The 17,604-nt window shown below is 36.8% G+C and overlaps 1 pseudogene; it reads right to left on the bottom strand.

The window, feature by feature from the left end:
• LOC143389367 (short transient receptor potential channel 7-like) overlaps window positions 1-3,720 on the bottom strand; it is a 103,918-nt pseudogene extending 100,198 nt beyond the window's left edge.
• Between the last annotated feature and the right edge of the window lie 13,884 nt (window positions 3,721-17,604).

The following is a 17,604-nucleotide window of genomic DNA, read 5'->3' as shown; positions in this document are numbered from 1 at the left end:
TCAACAAACTTCCAGTTTTAGATATTATGTACACTAAAATATGTCAGACTTTGGGTTTTAGTAAATGAAACAAATGGCTCAGATGTGTTTACAAATGTTAGCATAGCATTGTTTTATTTAGGGTGGCATGATCCCAGATGTGAGATAAGTAGAGAATTGTGCAATTATCCAGATAATCTAATCCAAAGCACATTTTTTGCTTGTTTTTTTTTCCTTCTTGGCCAGAAATATCTGAAGTAATTGGCTTAGCTGTTTCTTTTATAGAGCCTGTTTAGGATTGGTCTGAAGGCTGGGGAATAAGAAAAGTTCCAGTAGCCTTGCTTGGGAAATCATTGCCCTTGGTGTGAGAAAAGAAGAGACAATAGCTATATTTCTTTGGAGTTTCTTTGGGTAATCTCGGCATCAATAGCCACCATGTTTTCTAGATGAGGCCATGAATAATGTTAAGGAATTAGATAAAATAAAATGAGCTTAATTATAGGGTGTTTTATCTATTCACAATCTGTGGTGCCATGCTACCTTCTCTTGGCCTAGTTTATCTATCCCTAGCTGGTGGGACAAGCCTTTTCTTTCTGGCTTTATGTATGCATTCCTGAATTTCTCCTCTCTTTAGTCTTAGTGCCCCACCCAGTCCCAGTCCAAATCCTCCATTTCATCTTAGGTTAATAAATTTCCAAAACTCTGGTTTTCACTACTTAGTACCTGAATCATCAACTTTTAGTGGCTTTCCATTTCCTCCTACAGAATAACATTCAGAGTGCTCAGCCTTACATGAAGAGCCCTCTGAGATCTACCCCCCACTTCATCTCTTCAGCATTCCTCTTGGGTGCCCCAGCAAGAAGTCGGTATTTTGGTCACATGGAGTTCCTCATCTATCTCCTCCCTGCTCTGGGCTTTGTTGGGCCTCCATCTTCATTTGTTCATCCAAATGCCACCAGATACTTCTTTCCCCCTGGGTCCACCTCCTACTGCTCAGTAAGACCTGATCTCATTCCATCCTTTGAGATCTCCATGAACAACATGTCCCAGGAGAGCCTTCCTTGCTATGAAATGGTACACATCCTTGGTCACCTAATTGTATTCTATGAAGGTATAGCTCTTGCATTGCATCACTTTTGGATAATGAAATTTTTACTTGCAAATGACATCTTTTCTAAGTTTGATGGCCAGCCCCCATGTGATGCCTTTTTGTGTGTTCCATAGCCAAAAGGGGAAATAATGAGCCCAATTGTAGTTACTACTCTTCCAGCCACACCTGGAGTGAGGAATCCCTTCATCATTCAGGTAAAGGCCAATAAAATTTTGAGAAGCTCAATGTATGAACAAGACCTCTGGCACAGGTTTGCTGGAGTGACTGAATCAGCTCTGGATGCCTAGACTAGAACAATGGTTTCATTACTTATTTACTGTGTGCTTTCTGTCTACTTCTGTGCTCTCATACAAAATGGGGATAGTAGTAGTACCCACAGCATACTGGTTATTGTTAACCAAGAAAAAAAAGTAAGGCAGTTAGTGCATGGCATATAGTAAATGCCCACTAAGTGTTGTTACTTTTATTAAACATCATGTCAAAAGAGTTTCTTACATTATGTCCTAGTCTTCTCTTTCAGGGGAGTGTCAGTTGACAGTAAAAGCACAGGACCACTCTTAAATAATGGACTTTGGAAATGAGTATCCATCCTTTGGCCAGATAGGTAAGGTGCTCTCAGGGTGGCTAAATTGTAGGGCTTTGCCCTAGACCATTTACTGGAATGACAAGCAACTGTACAATTTTATTTGCTTTTTCATGTGATGCCATCTCAGCCCATTGACAAGAAAATAGCAATAGCTGGTGAGGTTTAAGAAAGGCGATCCTGTGTCTTTTAACATTGGGCTGAGACTGAACCTAAGATTAGCACAGTTCAGCATGGGATAGAGATGTGAATGAGACAAATCAAAACCATGCAGATGAAACAATCATGAAGTCTAAGACCAGACCAGGAAATAACCTTGGTATCCTAGACATTCCTAAGTGACCATGGATAGGGCTGAGGTGTCTTCCCCAGCACCACAAATTCCTTGTTTTTTACCATATTGATTTGTGCAAAGTCACCTTTTATTTACATTTATGTGTTTGTTTGTTTTTTAATATTTCACCTAGTGGGCTGCTTTTCCCTCAGTTCTACATCTGATCCAGGTGAGATGTGTAACCCTTTCCCTCTGTGAGCCTGAATGACAAAAGCCTGAGGCTTTCACCCTTTCTCAGACCAGAAGACAACCCATTTTGATACTGGGCACATGTAGAAGAGCCCACTGGGTCATCTGCCCTCAAGAGTGGGAGAGTTACCTTGAATTCAGTCTCATTGTTGGCTAGTCTGGCTAATTCGTTGCTTAGCTCCAGTGCGGTGAGGATGGGGTCTTCGCTAGGCAGTGACAAATAGGCAGCGCTTGCCCGTCCTTTGTAGGCATTCATGCAGGAGCGCGAGTGACTGAAGGAATCTTTCCGCTGCTTCTTGGTGCACTAGATGCACTTGCAGAAGTAGTCGTGGGGCCGCTTGATGCGGGTGCCCTTGAACAGCAGGATGTGCAGGATTTCCTACTCCTGGCAGTGGGCCGCCAGGATGATGGGCGTGATGTCGTGAGAAAAGCGTGTGCCATCCTCATCATAGGCGTAGAAGTCGTCGTCCTGCAGCTCCTGCTCCAGTGGGCTAAGTGTCAGGCGCTGGCACTGTGCGAAGGCCGGGTGGTTGAGAATGGCCTCCACAATGTGCACGTAGTTCTTGCTGATGGCCAGCAGCAACGCAGCCCGCACCCGCGCCAAGTTCTCTTTCATGAGCAGCAACTCCGTGATCTCCAGGTGCTCGTTGCCCACGGCCAGCTACAGCGCATTCTGTCCCATGTAGTCCATGCAGTTGAAATTGAGGGTCTTGGACCTCTCCAGCAGTTTCCTGACCACTGTAATGTTGCCATACTCGCCTGAGTCTAGGAAGCGCTCTTCCTCAGGCGTCAGGCACGTGCCCTTCTAATTGAACATGTAGGCGGGACCCCGAATAGCCTACCGGGGGCCCTTCTCCCTCAAGGTCGTGTGCCTGCGCTGCATGTTTTTGAAGGTGCTGCTCCCCAACCTGTGGGACAATGAGGCAAAGAAGTTCAGTTACATTCCCAGAGGCCTGCAGATTCCTCAGAGGCAGAACAAACAAAAATTGTTGAGATTAAAAAAAAAAATCATGATTGGAACGTTATTACAAACTATGAAATCTAATTAGAAATCATAGTCTTTTACACCCAGATCAAGACAAATAGTTGCCTGAACTTTTTTTTTTTTTTTTTTTTTTTTTTTTTTTTTTTTTCAAATGGAGAATCTTCAGTTATCCAGTTTTTCTACCCTTGGGTACAGGAGTCCAGCAGAGCTGTATGTGGGTTGATGTGGAATGTAATGGGAGATGGAGGTAGAGTGTGGGGAGGGGGAGGGGGAGGGGTGTGGCAAAGGCCTGTTTCATCCATTTGTGTAGTCAAGCAAGTCACTTGTTTCCCCTGTACTTTTGTTTTCTTATGTACAACATAGAAAACTTTCTGCACCATAGGGTCCATGGGGGGATTAAATGAAGTAATTTGAATGGAGAAAGTAGGCAGTATTACTTTTATTCTGTTCCTTTGCATCTACCCCCATTCTACAAGGGTTGTGTCCACCACAGTTACTGCCACATTTGCCTCAAATGTCTTGCCCCAGTACATTGCCATACTGCAAGTATGATCACATAGGCCTGCTTATATATTTCTCCATGAAAATGAAGCATCTAAGAGAAAAAAAATGTGACAGGGAGCAGGACTAGAGTCATTGCCACTTGCTGATGGCTGTAATCAGCCCTCCTGAAGGAGTTCAGTTGTAACTTCTTAAGACTGAACCTGGAGTTTTATATGGGGTGGGGGGAATAGATCAACTTAAATGTTGGGTTCACTTTTAAATATTCTTTCTCACTGTTGTGTAATATAGAGGTTAATATTAATACCATTAATCATAGCAGTTAATATTTATTAAGTACCTATTATGTGGCAGGTGCTATGCTAACATATATAGGTGCTAACTTCACATATATTAATGTGTTAATTCTTGTATCAAACCTATGAGGAAGGCACCATTATTATCCTCATCTCGAATAAAGAAGGTGAGTGAAGCTAGGCTCAAAGACAGCATTTGAAGTCAGAAGGTTTAAAGTAGGAATTCCAGCTCTACCATTTGCCAGTCTGTGACTTTAAACAAGTTACCTAAGAAATTAATAAGGTTTTAAATGGCAAATGAGATAAACTAACAGCTATCATGTAATTTGAGCTCAAGTCAGTATGTTCCATTTCCAGCTAGCCTTGAGTAGAGAAGAAGGGGCCTGGGCCAGATGATCCCTCAGCTTCCACTGAGTTATACATCTTAAACTTTTCTGATTCTCCAGTTGACCCTTCCTGAATTTTCTATTCCCTTTCTTCACTCTGCTTCCATGGACACTATTCAAATAATATTGAACAGCATCCATTTTAACAAGACGTATCTATTCTAAAGATAATTTCTTAGGAATTTGTTTCTAAATTATTTTTCATGATCCAAGAAAATTATCTTTTTGTTATCAGTTATGTCTTAATGCATAAAGAATACTTAGTGTTTCACTTAAGCCATTTTTAATATTTTTCTAGTTGTAGGTGGACACAATACCTTTATTTAATTTATTTATTTTTATGTGGTGCTGAGGATTGAACCCAGTGCCTCACATATGCTAGGTAAGCACTGTACCACTCAGCCACAAATCCAGCTTAACAAGCCATTTTTAAAAGTAATCACAGAGCAAGACTTTTAAATTAAACCTAGGGTTTTGAAGTTTTAAAAAACTATTAATTAATCTTACGAATTTTTTTAATTTTGGGCTTCATGTAGTTTACTTCTCATTTTACCTTTTGACCTATGCCAGCATGATTTTTGGTATAAACCAAAGATTGGAGGCCAGAGCTTAGACCTCTAATTCTGCGTTTAGCAGAGTCCAAGGGAAAAAGCTGCTAAACTATGTGGTAGAAAATATTCTTTATCTGCAAAAAATAAAAGGAATAATTATGGGCAATTCAATCTATTTGGTTTTTCATGGCTTTCTCTTTATTTCCTAAGTCAGGGTTTCCCTTATTTTTCTGTCCTTATTTACTCTATTCCCTAATTTGCTTACAAACCATGTCATTAAGAGCACAGATTTTTGACCATAAGGAATGGTTTATTTCAGATCCTTATAAAAGCTAAGAAGCATGAAGGCCAGAGAAGTAACTTTGACAAGGTTTCAGTTAGTGGCAGAGCTGGAACTGGTATTAAGTTCTTTAGATTTCCAATTTATGTTCTTTTTCCATAGTATCAAGAAGTATTTTAGAAATAACTAGATCAGACTTAGTATTTGCTTTTGAACTCATTCTTGTTTTTTTATTTTCTTCCTTTAACATTTAAAGGAATTTTTTTCAGTATCATGCAGAGGCACTTAACCACTGAGTCACATCTCCAGTCCTTTTTTGTTGTTTATTTAGAAACAGGGTCTCATTAAATTACTGGGGGCCTCACTAAGTTGCTATTGCTTTGAACTAGTAATCCTCCTGCCTCAGCCTCTCGAGCTGCTGGGATTACTGGCGAGTGCCACCATGCCCCACTGAAAGGAAAACTTAAAGTATAGTTGAATCATTAAAAAGCTCATTTTATTCATAAATTTGATTTCAGTAACAGACATTTAGATTTGTTTTAGACATCTCTGTGAGATTGAGTTAAAAATTGTTTTAACCCTTTATAGTTACCCTATTAAAAAATGTTATACATTTGTAATATTGTTGAAATGATAAACATGGTAAACACTGAAAATTAACATTAACATTATGCAAGCTAGCACATTGGTTTTGTAGGTTATTAAATATATTTACCTTTTTATTATTTAAAATAATTCTTTAAATCTTCTAAGTTCTCTGTGGTCTTTGGCTAATTCTAATTTTTAACATTTGACTTAACATTTTAATGTAATCTGTTCAAAATTATAAAAATTATTTATTTTGTGACTAGTCCAGGTACTTTTTTTCCTGTTTTTTTTTTTTTTAACCTCACCATTTAATCTTCAGCTATTTAATTTATCAGCCCTTAAGGAAGGAATAGGGTAGGATATAGAGTTGGTGAAACTCAAAATTGTCAGTTTGTTTTTTGTTTTTGTTTTTGTTACCTTCAATAGTAAAAAAATATTTGAAAATAGGCAAAATGTATTGAAATAATGATACATGTTTAGGACCCTCTTTGGAGTTTGGTTTTCCATAACCAAATGTTTACTCTATGGGAAAATAGCTATAATTCTGTTGAAATTCAGTGGTGTACCAGAAGACCACGCAGGGGCTTTTGGAAAGAAGACTCCTGCCGTATCTTGGAGGAGGCCTGCCTCGGTGGTGAACAGATGGAGCCATTCAGCATGGGAAATTCTAAGCGGAGCTAGCCTTGGAAGAGAGGGTAGTGCCTGAAATGTGATGTATATTCTGGGTAGGCAAATACTTAGATAGACATTATAAGAATACAGTACTATTCAGGTCAGTGGTAGCATTTTCTAGGTACTTTTGGATCTTTTCTTTATTATCCCCTATATCAACATTAACTAAAATTTGGCATTCATAAAATAGTAATACAACATCTTAATTTACCCCCTTTTGAGTTACCTGAAGACTATTAAAAAGTATATAAATGTAATCAATTATGCTTAATCATACATTTATACTTTCCTTTAAAAGAAAATTTAGAACTGGTTTGGAAAATCTTGAATGTATAATTGACAGATTTATATCTAGCCTTTTACTATATGTATATTTATACACATGAATATACACATACATACACACATGCATATCTGCACACCCACACACACTCTGTGTGTTTCTTCTTTTACTTGTTTTCTGGCACAAGTCCAGACTGTCTTCCCCTTATAAGGTATATTGTCATAACCTTCTAATCAATCTCCCTCAGAATTGTACTGATCATTTCAAACTCAGCCTTCAGTCTTAATAAGAGCTCTAAATCATCCCTTTTGACTTGTATTCTTCATCATAGTGTTCAATTTACTGTCTTCAAAAAACCTCTTTCTATCTAAAAAGGAAATTAGTATCACACTTTAAATTAATCATCATCCCCACCTGCATCTTTCACTTCTTTTAAAGTCATCTTCTCTCACTATTTTAAGAAACTGCTCACTTCTGACTATCCTGGTTCAAACCATTTCTCTTTGTCTTCCCTTTTCGTTCTTTTCTCCAAACTCCTGTTTTTATACCCAGTAACTCACAGTGTAGCTCTTTATTCTTTGGTATATAGAGAAAAGATTAGATGAGAGACTTCTAGGATTTCATCTTTCTCTCTCTCTCTCTCTCTCTCTCTCTCTCTCTCTCTGTGTGTGTGTGTGTGTGTGTGTGTGTGTGTGTGTGTGTACACACTCAGTTCTTGTTAGATCAATAGCAGGCACTCAATTAAAGTGTATTGAGTGAGTAATGAAGGAATAACAGCTAGAAGGTAGTGTAGAATCCTATCAAGGTGGATAATTGTTTTGTGGGATATGGTATTTCAAAGTTTGAAGATTTTCTAAGCAAGATAGGGCAACTATTTTTTTTGCAGTGGAATTTTAAGATCAGAAGTCATGGTAAACAAGTAACTTTTGATTAGTTATTCTAAAGTGCAAAAAAATATGTTCATGGTGTAAAGTTTTATCTTCATTTAAGATCCTGGAATTAACCTGAGAGTTGGAAAATTTCTCATGGAGGTAAGTATTTGGGAAGAAAGAAAATCTGGGAAAGAGAAAGGGGGACCAATGGAAGATTCATAAATGTATCTGATTATTAGTATCTAAGGAAGGAAGAAAACTAACCAGTAATTATGATTGTAGAGTCCTAGAGAAGTCTAGTTTGAACAGCTTTCTCAACTAATTCCATAATTTAGCTGATGAGTGACAGAGTGGTGGCATTCAACTTGTAGTTTTATTTGGTCATACCTTCCACATTCTTTCTCCTGAGGAAATGCCCAGACATGTAGATTCTGGTGACAGCAAGGCAGTTAAATAATCTGGGGTATGAATTTGGTTTTATTTTATATCCCAGCAGCTATAAAATCTGTGAAGAAAACTCTGATTCTTTTTTTCTCTATGGAAAACTGAATACCTTCTTTATATTTCTTCTTTGGTGTAACTCTGAATTAAAATTTTCATTTAGGGATTACTTAATTTTTATTGTTTATCTTCAGCAAGAATCTTGAAGCTTTTTATAACTGTAAAAAAAGTTGCAATTCTCTTGAGCTATTGCCAATAGCTTACAGTGGTGCCAAAATTTAGGAGTGGGAAAGTTGATTTCAATGAGGGAAATTTAGCTGAAGTTTAGCTAAGAAACTAGTGTTTTGCTGCCAAGCAATTATTTGCATTTCTATAAAATGACTTATACTTTTAACCAATGCTTTCTTTCATTGTAGAATAATTACTTAAGTAGTTTATTATCAGTAGTGGTATATATTCTATAATGGAAACTATATTCTTGTTTAATTTGGTTAAGCTTAGTCTTTTTTAAAATACGTGATTTGGGTACTTCCATTAAACATTGCCTAACATGCTTAAGGCCATGGGTTCAATTAGCACCATAAATTAAAAAGTAATAATAATAATAATAATAATAATAATAACAACAACAATAAAACATTGCCTTTTGTTTAAATGAAATCCACAGGAATTAAATCAATACCTAGAAAAAAGAAAAAAAAATGGAAGAATGTGAAAAAAGAAAGGTAATTGCTGAAGAAAAGCACAAGGAATGAGTTCAGAGAAAGAATGGACAGGTAAAAAGAAAAAAAATGCATATACATATTCTAACATCTCTTTTCAAAGTCTTTCTTCCAATTAGTTCTTAGCTAGCTAATTTTACCATGTGAATCAAACATAATTGTTGTTTTTCTAAGAATGTAAGATACTGCTGAGTTATATATGATATATACTCACTGTTTTAGTTGTAGTACACCTAATCAAATTATTTTTGAGGAAAAAAATCTTTTGGAGTAAGTGGCTTGCCATAACATAAATCATTAATTATTGAAAGCAAGATTCCATAAGGTAGAAAATGACTCAGAGATGAACCCTGAAAAATTAATTTACCTATTCTTCAGCATTCTTGCACAAGTTAAAGAATAATCGATCCCTCCTTTTTTTTCCTTAAAAACTATCAGATTTTTTAATTAAGCCTTAGTTACATTTACCTGTATTTGTAAAGACTGCTCTCCTGGTTCTTCTCTTCGTGTCTGGCATCTAGCTTTCTGTTTACATTTCATGGTGTGTGGTCCTCTGCTGCCTCCAGCTTCATTTTAGTTGTATCTTGGGCTGCTATTTTCTCTAAGTCATTTTCACTGTGTTTTATCAAAAAATAAGACAAAAAGAATTTATGTATACATTAGTAAGATTGCTTTCTTCTAATATGACTGTAAATTGTGAAATCCTTTTAAAACAAATGGTTTATCTCATTGAGTACACTTAATATTTGTGTTGTTATGCTAATTTATTTTCCAAATTAATTTTTTACACATTAATACAAATTTTGAAAAAGGCCTCTACTTTCAATGTTTTAAAAGTTATTTAAAAATAAAATTGTTTTTAATTCTCAAAACACACTGATATTTTACTTGAAAGACTTAATTCAAATCAACAAGGTGTATGATTGATAACACTGTTATCAGTGTATTATTCATACTTTCAACAAATGTTTACTTAGCTTTTTATATGTGCCAAGTAGGCCCTATTAGAGGAATTAAAATAGAAACTCAAAAACTTTAAGTAGCCAGTTGTTCATTTCTTTTACTTGTAAGAAACAAAGTTTCTTTCAGGGCACCATTTTAGAAAAGAAAGATTGCCGCAGTCTCTGGCTGGGCACAAATCACGAGTCTCCACACAGCTTGTAGATTCAAACAGCAATTCTTTATTCCCGAACTCACACCGGCCGTCTACAAACACGCTCTGGGGGAATCCACGTTCTCTGCCCAAATCCACTTCTCCCAAATCCACTACTCTGCCCAAATCCACTCTCTCCCAAATCCACTCTCTGCCCAAATCCACTCCACATGGGCTTCTGTCTCCCAAAATATACTGTCTGACCATAAGCACTCAAGAGGAACTCAGCAGCAGGATATGCCCTATCCTATTATGCTAAAATGCCCTATTCTAAAGGGGGAACACCCTAATCTCCTATTATGCTAAACTGCCCTATTCTAAAGGGGGAACACCCTAAACATGGATCCTGCCCTGGTCCTTGAGCAAGGTCACCTTTCAGAAGTCCTTCCACTAGACAGCATGGGAGTAAGCTGGCAAGGAATTTGTCATACCTACTTGGCTGATGGCTCCCAGCATCTCCCCCCTTCTGATTAATTAAACATCAAGTAATGTGGCTTAAGGACCGTGCCTGGTAGGTTGTCCAGTTCAACATATGGCTCTTACCCGTCATTGGAAAACTGACCTTTAGGCGTCAGCCTCCTGTCTTAGGTTGATACCTCTGCAACTGGATCATACCCGTCACTGACTACCGGTCCAGCATACAGCCATACTTGTGGATAGGTCTATGCACCAGTGGCGGGGTGAGGTTCTTTGCCTCACCTCTGTTGGCCCCCAAATTTGGCCTTGGTGCCAGTGGGGGAGTGAGGTTAATGTGGCTTAAGGACCGTGCCTGGTAGGTTGTCCAATTCAACATATGGTTCTTACCCGTCATCGGAAAACTGACCTTTAGGCAACTGACCTTTAGGCGTCAGCCTCGTGTCTTAGGTTGATACCACTGCAATTGGATCATACCCGTCACTGACTACTGGTCCAGCATATAGCCATTGGCCCCCAAATTTTAGGCCATCACTAGCATAAGGGAGGAGGATACAGAAATGCCACGACACCACGCCAATTGACAGTTCCTTTGGAAAAATTGCATCATTGGTGACACCATCAGCAAAGATCACTGGTGACACCATCAGCAAAGATATGCCAGCATTACCACAATTTGCTGCACTAAACGTAGTTACATAGTCCAGGCAAGTTCTGTAAGCAGTTCAAAGGGGAGGAATCTATCAATCTGTCCGTCTCTTCCCAAAGTCCGTTTCCTACCAAAGTAAGTTGACTCCTTGATTGAGCATACTTGTTGAGTTATACTCATTGGGATGAAGACAGGAATTCTGGCAATGATGCTAAAAAGACATTAACCTGAAAAGAATTATTAAATATAATGAAAAGGAAAGGTGAAAGTAAACAAACAGATCTGTTAACCTCCTTAAAAAACAATCCTTAACAGCTGTTTACCTGATTTAAATTAGTAAACAAGCAGATCTGTTAACCACCTTTAAAAACAATCCTTAACAGCTGTTTACCTAATTTAAATTAAGCCATTTAAATCACGTGAATAAAAAAAAAAAATTCGGATCCATTTTCTCATGAGCGCTCCTCATATATGAAATACGCACACACAGACATACAACACAAAACACAAATGTGCAAACAAATGTACAACACATAAGATAAGAATAAAGGCCTTGTAGCTTTACCTAGGTGAAATCTCCATTGCAATGTTTAAAAACTCTATAGTCAAAAAATAAAACTGATCAAAAAAAACATTAACCTAGGTTTGTATGAGCTCAAAAAATAAAAATAGAACCTTATGATGTGGAAAAATGCAATAATAAAATAGATATTGAAAAAAGCATCCTGGTTAATCACAGTCGCAGATGTAAGAATGGCCAAGCTAGAGTTCTGGATATCAGATGCTATGGATTTGAGTCAAATCATCTTCTTTTTGATCTGTAGAAATTGTTTTAGTTAGTCTTTCTGGAATCCAAATCGGTTGCTGTTCTCCTGTGGTAAAACAAAAACAGAACCCCGACTCCAGAAAATCACTGGGTTAGGATCTTTCCATTGTCCTGTTAGAATATCTTTCCAAAGTACTTTAGTCTTATGTACATTTTTTGGATACATATGTCTTTCTGTAGCACTAAGTCCTGATGAATCCAAATTTAAAAAGTTTAGAGTAAAAAGGGTTATTTTAAGTTTATCTTTGGGGGATATAGACCCCTTTCCAATTTATAAGATTAACTAGGCTTCGAATGACGCAATCTTTCCTCCGTCATAAAGGCATCTTCAGCACCTTCAAATTAACCTTTTAAAGCCTTTTAATTATCATCTATACTGTACTTTTATATGTACTTTTTCACCACCTATAGCTTCACTCTTTTAAACAAGGCTTAGATTCTGTTTAAATTGCTTAATGTTAGTTTACATGGCTGCCCTTAAACCAAAGGCCTTTTTTACTCCATTAAGAAGCTTTGTCTCAAATCTGCCATGTACAAATACTTTTTTTCCCTTACTCAAGCTTTTAAAGTAAGTTTGGTTTCCTCAAAATCTTTTAAAATGGCATTTTACAACTTTTTACTTTACCACACAGAGATTATCTCATCTGGAAACATTTCTATTTTTTTAACCTTTATATTAAAATATATTTTCACATCTTGAATCTTTTTATATCTCTTTTTTAACAGTTAACCCTTTTTATAAATTCACATTCTGAAATAACCCTTATAAAATTTCTGATTTAGACAAATTACTCCACTTTAAGAAGATGAAATACTTTCATGTTTTTTATGATACTATAATACTGTAATTGAAACCCAACTGAAACTTCTTATACTCTTTGTATATAAATTACACCTGATAGAATCTTAACACTTAGTAACCTTGTTTTAGCAAAGACACAGACCAAAGCAATATTAAACTTTTTTCCATTCACCAATTTATGAAAACACACATAAAGAGTACTTGATTTTATATTTAGTAGTTGATATTTTAACACTTTAGCTTTGTAAATTAATCAGATGTCTGTAAAAACCAAGATTTTAGACAAGTGTAGTAAACAGAATTAGCCATCTCTTTTTTGTTGAAGAAAAATCCTTCTACAGGATACCATGATGGTCCCATTGATATACTTAATAACTTGTCTTTAAAAAGCCATGGGCTACATTTTTGTATTATATCAACATATGCCCTAGCTGTTCTTGGTCTTACTGGGGTGCCTCCTTTCTCTAACAATTTCTCTCCCTCCCTCGGAGGTGAACAACTTCAAACTTTGAGCCAACCATTTTCCCCAGTTTGACTGAGAAAGTTCTAGGAACAGGCAACTTGAAATAAAAACAAAATAAATCAAAACAAAAACACATTGCTTTTTGAAATGCTCACCCATTCTTTCGCTCTTCTTCAGGGACGAACAATTTCACTTACCTTTTCTTCAGATGTTCCCCTTACGGACCGCCAAATGCCGCAGTCTCTGGCTGGGCACAAATCACGAGTCTCCACACAGCTTGTAGATTCAAACAGCAATTCTTTATTCCCGAACTCATACCGGCCATCTACAAACACGCTCTGGGGGAATCCACGTTCTCTGCCCAAATCCACTTCTCCCAAATCCACTACTCTGCCCAAATCCACTCTCTCCCAAATCCACTCTCTGCCCAAATCCACTCCACATGGGCTTCTGTCTCCCAAAATATACTGTCTGACCCTAAGCACTCAAGAGGAACTCAGCAGCAAGATATGCCCTATCCTATTATGCTAAACTGCCCTATTCTAAAGGGGGAACACCCTAATCTCCTATTATGTTAAACCGCCCTATTCTAAAGGGGGAACACCCTAAACACGGATCCTGCCCTGGTCCTTGAGCAAGGTCACCTTTCAGAAGTCCTTCCACTAGACAGCATGGGAGTAAGCTGGCAAGGAATTTGTCATACCTACTTGTCTGATGGCTCCCAGCAGAAGATTAATCATTGTCCTCTGTGATATAGAACCAGTGTGCTAGAAAATCTGAAGCCACTTAATGGCTGACTGCTTTCTCATTAGCAGTGACTATTCTGACTGCCTGCTGTGCAATGTTTGTTTGTTTGTTTGTTTGTTTTCTACTTACCTATGGGATCTGGGTGAGCACGCAGCAAGTAAATACCAATACAATGTTATAACAATTTGTTTTGATGAGTCGATTACCTCCTGAGAAGTCAGTCTCATTATTGGTCTAAAAAATAGTAATTTGAATCTGGTTCTTTATGAAGCAATCTGAAAGTACTTTATTTTAAAGACAGAAACATTTTGGTTAAGATTTTGGGAATCAAGCTCAGAATCAGTTTTCAAAGGATCAGTTAATTAGGCAATTTGATATACAAGAAAATGATTCCCCCACAGAGAAGGTTAATGGATTTTTCAGTGTAAAATTATTTGCCTAGAACTAAGTCCTGACTAAAATGCCAGATATAAATGGATAACAAGTTAAATACAAAACACAGAAACTAACAAACTTTTTTTACCCTGCAGGGAAATAATATACTTTGAAGTAATATTTAATCAGTATGTGGAAAGCACAAATTTTTTCCCCATGGATCTTTTAATACATTGAAATTCAGTAAATTAACAAAATATATTATTAATATGAATATGTTTCACATATGCAGAAAGAATCTCTAAGTAGAGTACAAAGTAATTTTTAAAAAACTTAGGTTTAAGAAAACTTATTGTAAGCATTCTTATTTTATGTGGAATCAAAACTGGATTGTAAAAGCCTAATAAGAAAATGAAGCTTAATAAAGGAACTTGTGGATACCAGAATGAGGTTGGTGTTAGCAGTGTAAGGGAATTTCAAGGTACCTTTTGTGTCCTTTGTGGATGGGATCTATCATACCTACAACTGAAGTTACTATAAATGTTTTAAATGTCACAGAACTTCATGGTTCTTGACGACAACCTTAAAATGCCATAAGGTTGACACAACATGGAGGACAAGAGCTGAACACTGACATCCCCCGTGAAATGGTGCAGTAAAGTTCAGCTTGGCGAGGTCCTCCCCTGCAGCATGCCTTGGAGATGCTGTTCACTCTTCTCTCTCCGCCATCTGCTCCAGAGCCTGGATCCTGGTTCAGGTGGCTCTAGGCCTCCAGAGCCATGTGCTACTTTGCAGACTACACAAGCAGTGCATCGCCTGCTGTTCAGGTTCACAGAGTTTACAGTATTAGAACTATCAAGAAACTAACCAAGGATATTCCAGAACCTTTTGTTTTAAAGTTATTAGTAATTTTAGTATCTTGTTTAAAATGTCTGGTATATAAACTCAAATAACCCCAGCAGCTCTGGAAGCTGAGCCAAGAGGATTGCAATTTCAAACCCAGCCTCAGCATCTTAGTGAGACCCTAAGCAACTCAGCAAGACCCTATCTCTTAATTAAATATAAAGAAGGGCTTGGTAGTGACTCAGTGGTTCAATTTCTGGTATCATCATCATCATCATCATCATCATCATCATATTGAAAAGTAAAAAAGGGAATGTTGCTTCTCATTTTATTTCTCTTCCCCAATGTGGATAGATAATAAATTTGGATAATAGTCTGCTGAATAAACTTGGAAATGCTAAAGAGTTGAAATAATGTAAAATAGTGACTAGAAACCGAGGCCAGAAAAGTTCTCCCTATTGCACCAGAAATTGGCAAAGAAACTTGTCCTCTGCTGGAGACCCTCCCCAGAAAAGAATCATTAGAGGTGGGACATAGACTCTCGCCATAAGCAGGTGTAAAGTCTGGATTTTCATTGCTCAAATAGGGAGAAAATCCTGACTGGGAAATTAACATGAAAGAACAATCAGGGCCTCTGGAGTCCTAAAAGAGGAAAACTTAAGTGCACTTTGAATACATGTTCAGCCCAGCGTAAATGGGATTCACTCTCCACCAAATTACATCAAAGTTGAAAATTATAACACACACACACACACACACACACACACACACACACACACAACTACCATCAGGGAGTATAAACAAATAAAAAAAGGAGAATTAATACCTAAGAACTAGAACTGAATCACTTCAAAGACTAAATGTAAGTTAATTTAAGATATTTAAAGAGATAAAAAGAACATTCATAAATTGCATAGGAAGAATGATAAATATGGGAGGAAACAACAACAAATAAATTTAAATTTAAAAATTGAGGAAATTACTAAATAAGAAAAGTATAATAATTCAAAGTAAAAATATCAATGGTCAAGATAATTACAAATCAAATACTTATAGGAAGAATCAGAAAACAGAAATAAATATTTAAACAATTTATCCATAACACCACAGAAATAAATGTGGAAATGGAAAATATGATAAACCTTTGAGAAATAAAACATTTTAATATAATGAGTTGTTGTATAACAAAATTGAAAGATGTTTTTTAAAAATCTGATATTATCATGGACAGTTAATTCATAGAAAAACAGAAACACTTATCCAATACTGGTATGAGCATAGATTGATGTGATATCTTTAGATCTCAAGAGAATGATTTGAGCCAAAATTGAAGACTTTTTATTCCACTTGGGTCAGAATTTTACTTCTAGTTATACTCCTTTTAGAAATGTGTGTTAACAAGGGCTTCAACGGCCTTTGTATAGAAAAGTTATTCAGTAACGAAAACAATCATGCACAATACAGGGTATTTAAAATTCCTGGCTCCTGTGCAGAAGGTATCAGTGCCACCTCTAGATCTCATGCCAAGTGAAAAAAAATGCTTTCATATATTTGGATAGTGCATCCCCTAATTTAGAAACATTATGCAGATTCTTGAGAAATTTATACATGTATACAAAGAAGCAAACTGGAGAAATTTAACAATGTCCACAAAGTTACACGTATAGGGTCAGCATGCTTCCCTTCTCCCTCCCCTTTCATGGCAGCTGTGGCTGGGGACTTTCCACCTGGCTGAGGAGACCATAAATGGCCAATCAGAAGCTGACTTAGCAATGGATCCCAACCACCATGAGATCTGCCGGCTGAAGCAATAGCCCAATCAGCTCACATCAGCCTGACCAACCAGTGACATGCCCCTAAACTCGGCTCCACCACCCTGCTGTGAATAGCTGTAATTTAGATGGCCTAGGCCCTCCTACCTCCAGCTTACCTTATTAGCATTGTTCTTACAACAACACTAAGTATAAGTAGCAGCTAAGTTGACTGGAGTAGATGTACGTTCATTTATATGGCTACATTTGTGAAGAATAAAATAAATGAAAAAGAAACTTTCCTAATTGTATGTACAGTATGATACCATAGGTGTCCATTTAAACAAACAAACAAACAAACAAACATGTGCATTATTATAGGTCTATCCTTGACTCTGAAAACTGTGGAATGAAAAAATATAACCAACTTTAGCATAGTAATGGCCTCCAGAAAAGGAACTGGAAAAATAAGAACAGGGAACCTAACCCCATTCAATATTTTTTTTTAAAAGCACAAATATGGCAAAATTGTGACATCTGCAAGTAAGAGTGAATATGTTAGATTGGTTTGATTATTTTCTATAATATTCTTTATGTTTGAAATATATCATGATTACATTTTCTTTCAAAAATGTTTGGCAGAGATTAAGACAGATGGAATCTTAATCAAGAAGATCACTCCAAGAGAACAATCTCAAGAGTCACTAAAAGGACAAAAAATAAATAAAAAATAAAAAGATTTAATAATAATAGACAACACAAAGCACTTCTTCAAAGTAATGTCTTCAAATCTTCATGAGAAATGCGT

The sequence above is a fragment of the Callospermophilus lateralis genome, unplaced genomic scaffold (assembly GCF_048772815.1).
Source record: "Callospermophilus lateralis isolate mCalLat2 unplaced genomic scaffold, mCalLat2.hap1 Scaffold_160, whole genome shotgun sequence".
Classification (NCBI taxonomy): domain Eukaryota; kingdom Metazoa; phylum Chordata; class Mammalia; order Rodentia; family Sciuridae; genus Callospermophilus; species Callospermophilus lateralis.
This window is presented reverse-complemented; position numbering and strand designations above follow the sequence as displayed.